The sequence below is a fragment of the Triticum dicoccoides genome, chromosome 2B, assembly GCF_002162155.2.
Source record: "Triticum dicoccoides isolate Atlit2015 ecotype Zavitan chromosome 2B, WEW_v2.0, whole genome shotgun sequence".
NCBI lineage: Eukaryota > Viridiplantae > Streptophyta > Magnoliopsida > Poales > Poaceae > Triticum > Triticum dicoccoides.
The window spans coordinates 746,658,039-746,662,708 of record NC_041383.1 but is presented as its reverse complement, the minus strand read 5'-3'; positions in this window follow the sequence as shown (position 1 = coordinate 746,662,708).

Sequence of the window (4,670 nt, the reverse complement as noted above, 5' to 3'; positions counted from 1 at the left end):
GCCAGGCCAACCGCGACTAAAGGTGCCCAAAGGCCTTTAGTCGCGGTTGGCCTGGCCAACCGCGACTAAAGCTCCTCCCCTATATATACCAGTTCAGCACACTCACTTAGCCATTTGGTGCCACTTCTCTTCACAAGGGGGTGTAGGTTTGCTTTTGGTTCCTCTTATGCACACAAGGTGTTTGATGAAATGCCCAACAGCGTGAAACAAACATGATATGAAGTGTTGGAGCCACACTTGAGGTTCCTCCTCGATCGCGGTTAGCAACTTGAACCTTTCATGCATGTGTGTCATTGATAAAATATGCATGTGTGTTGTTCATTGTTTAATTTCTATTGTTTATAGCTAGTTACTTTAACAAATGCATGATGGTTAATTATATATTTTATATTATAATAATGCAGATGAATCGGCAATGGATGTACGGTAACCGACTCTCCCGCGAGTTCACTATGGGTTTGAAAGATTTCCTCGTAGTGGCTAATGCGAACAAGTAGAAGGGTTTTGTTATCTGTCCATGTGTTGACAGTAAGAATCAGAAGGGTTACTCTTCCTCAAGAGAAGTTCACCTGCACCTGCTTCGGCACGGTTTCATGCCAAGCTATAATTGTTGGACCAAGCATGGAGAAAGAGGGGTTATAATGGAAGAAGATGAAGAAGGGGATGATTTCATCGATGAAAGCTATCTTGCTCATTTCGGTGATACTTTCATGGAGGATGCTGAAGGTGAAGGGGAAGGTGAAGGGGAAGGTGAAGGTGAAGGTGAAGAAGAGGCACGTGATGAGACTGTTGATGATCTTGGTCGGACCATTGCTGATGCACGGAGACGCTGCGAAACTGAAAAGGAGAGGGAGAATTTGGATCGCATGTTAGAGGATCACAGAAAGTCGTTGTACCCCGGATGCGATGATGGTCTGAAAAAGCTGGGCTGCACACTGGATTTGCTGAAATGGAAGGCACAGGCAGGTGTAGCTGACTCGGCATTTGAAAACTTGCTGAAAATGTTGAAGAATATGTTTCCAAAGAATAACGAGTTGCCCGCCAGTACGTACGAAGCAAAGAAGGTTGTCTGCCCTCTAGGTTTAGAGGTTCTGAAGATACATGCATGCATCAACGACTGCATCCTCTACCGCGGTGAATACAAGAATTTGAATGAATGCCCGGTATGCACTGCATTGCGTTATAAGATCAGAGGCGATGACCCTGGTGACGATGTTGAGGGCGAGAAACCCAGGAAGAGGGTTCCCGCCAAGGTGATGTGGTATGCTCCTATAATACCACGGTTGAAACGTCTGTTCAGGAACAAAGAGCATGCCAAGTTGTTGCGATGGCACAAAGAGGACCGTAAGTCGGACGGGGAGTTGAGACACACCACAGATGGAACGCAATGGAGAAAGATCGACAGAGAGTTCAAAGATTTTGCAGCTGACGCAAGGAACATAAGATTTGGTCTAAGTACAGATGGCATGAATCCTTTTGGCGAGCAGAGCTCCAGCCATAGCACCTGGCCCGTGACTCTATGCATCTACAACCTTCCTCCTTGGTTGTGCATGAAGCGGAAGTTCATTATGATGCCAGTGCTCATCCAAGGTCCGAAGCAACCCGGCAACGACATCGATGTGTACCTAAGGCCATTAGTTGATGAACTTTTACAGCTGTGGGGCAGACCTGGTGTCCGTGTGTGGGATGAGCACAAAAATGAGGAATTTAACCTACGAGCGTTGCTTTTCGTAACCATCAACGATTGGCCTGCTCTTAGTAACCTTTCGGGACTATCAAATAAGGGATACAATGCATGCACGCACTGCTTACATGAGACTGAAAGTGTACATTTGCCAAATTGTAAGAAGAACGTGTACCTTGGGCATCGTCGATTTCTTCCGAAAATTCATCCAGTAAGAAAGAAAGGCAAGCATTACAACGGCAAGGCAGATCACCGGCCGAAGCCTGCGAAACGCACTGGTGCTGAGGTATTTGATATGGTCAAGGATTTGAAAGTCATCTTTGGAAAGGGTCCTGGCGGACAATCAGTTCCAAAGGGAGCTGACGGGCACGCAGCCATGTGGAAGAATAAATCTATATTCTGGGAGCTAGAATATTGGAAAGTCCTAGAAGTCCGCTCTGCAATCGACGTGATGCACGTTACGAAGAATATTTGCGTGAACCTCCTAAGCTTCTTGGGCGTGTATGGGAAGACAAATGATACAAAGGAAGCACGGCAGGACCAGCAACGTTTGAAAGACCCTGATGACCGGCATCCAGAATGGTTTCAAGGTCGTGCCAGCTACGCTCTGACCAAAGAAGAGAAGGTCATCTTTTTTGAATGCCTGAGCAGTATGAAGGTCCCGTCTGGATTCTCGTCCAATATAAAGGGAATAATAAACATGGCGGAGAAAAAGTTCCAAAACCTGAAGTCTCACGACTGCCACGTGATTATGACGCAATTGCTTCCGATTGCTTTGAGGGGGCTCCTGCCGGAAAATGTTCGAGTAGCCATTGTGAAGCTATGTGCATTCCTCAATGCAATCTCTCAGAAGGTAATCAATCCAGAAGATCTACCACGGTTATAGAACGATGTGATCCAATGTCTTGTCAGTTTCGAGTTGGTGTTCCCGCCATCCTTCTTCAATATTATGACGCACCTCTTGGTTCACCTAGTCGAAGAGATTTTCATTCTCGGTCCTGTATTTCTACACAATATGTTCCCCTTCGAGAGGTTCATGGGAGTATTAAAGAAATATGTTCGTAACCGTGCTAGGCCAGAAGGAAGCATCGCCAAGGGCTATGGAAATGAGGAGGTAATTGGGTTTTGTGTTGACTTTGTTCCTGACCTTAAGCTGATTGGTCTTCCTCGATCGCGGCACGAGGGGAGACTAAGTGGAAAAGGCACGATCGGAAGGAAATCAACGACATGTATGGACGGCCATTCTCTGACTGAAGCACACCACACTGTACTGACCAATTCCAGCTTGGTGGCTCCGTACTTTGAGAAACACAAGAATATTTTACGCTCGGACAACCCGGGGAAGCCTGAATCCTGGATTAGGAAGGCCCACATGGAGACTTTCGGCAGTTGGTTGAGAAAACATTTAATGAATGACAATGATGTTGTAGATCAGCTGTACATGTTGGCCAAGACAGCATCTTCGACTATAACGACTTTCCAAGGGTACGAGATAAATGGGAATACATTTTACACGATCGCCCAAGATAAAAAGAGCACCAACCAAAACAGTGGTGTCCGCTTTGATGCAGCAACCGAGAATGGGCAAAAGGTCACATATTATGGTTACATAGAGGAGATATGGGAACTTGACTATGGACCCTCCTTTAAGGTCCCTTTGTTCCGGTGCAAATGGTTCAAGCTAACAGGAGGTGGGGTAAAGGTGGACCAGCAATACGGAATGACAATGGTGGATTTCAACAATCTTGGTTACCTTGACGAACCATTCGTCCTAGCGAAAGATGTCGCTCAGGTTTTCTATGTGAAGGACATGAGTAGCAAACCGAGGAAACGGAAAGATAAGAAAACGATCAGTACATCATGCGATGATCCAAAGCGCCACATTGTTCTTTCAGGGAAAAGAAACATCGTGGGAGTGGAGGACAAGACAGACATGTCAGAAGATTATAATATGTTTGCTGAAATTCCGCCCTTCAAAGTGAACACTGACCCAAGCATTAAGTTAAATGATGAGGATGCTCCATGGATACGGCACAATCATAAGCAAGCAGGGACACAAGGGAAGAAATGATGTGTAATAATTTATTGTACCAAACTTTGTTGAATGGATCATGTGAATTATATTACCCGTGATGTGTTTGGTGTCCATTTTCGAATGATTCGAGATACCACTGATGATACATGAAATTTGGAGTGATTGAGTCATACTCCTGCCTAGGCGTATAATATGCATACTCGTAGTCTTCATAGCCGCCGCCGTTGTACTGGTAGTCGTCGCCTTCTAAGTTGCCACCATCGTCGTCGCTGCTGTCGTCGCTGTCGTACTCCTGCCTAGGCGTATAAAATTTTGAATTGAATTAGTTTTATTTTTCTGAATTTTTTGATATATTATTTGTATTTTTAACATTTTGAATTGAATTAGTTTTATTTTTCTTAATTTTTTGATATATTATTTGTATTTTTAGAATTTTGAATTGAATTAGTTTTATTTTTCTGAATTTTTTGATATAATATTTGTGTTTTTAACATATTGAATTGAATTAGTTTTATTTTTCTGAATTTTTTGATATATTATTTGTATTTTTAAGATTTTGAAAAAGAAAAAGTATTTTAAAAATACCTTTAGTCGCGGTTGGCCTGCCCAACCGCGACTAAAGGTCGTTGCGCGCGGGAACGAAAAACCCGCCAAAAAAGCCCTTTAGTCGCGGGTCGCCTCCCCAACCGCGACTAAAGGTTACCCTTTAGTCGCGGGTCGCCTTCCCAACCGCGACTAAAGGTTACCCTTTAGTCGCGGGTCGCCTCCCCAACCGCGACTAAAGGGGGGGCTATAAATACAAGGGCCCGACCCGTCGCGGGCATTTCTCGTCTTCTCTGCCGCGCCGAAGGCCTGCCGCCGTCGCCCTCGCCCTCGACGCCGCCCGCCGTCGCCGTCGCCCTCGACGCCGCCCGCCGTCGCCCGCCGCCCCCTCTCGCCCACGTACGGCGC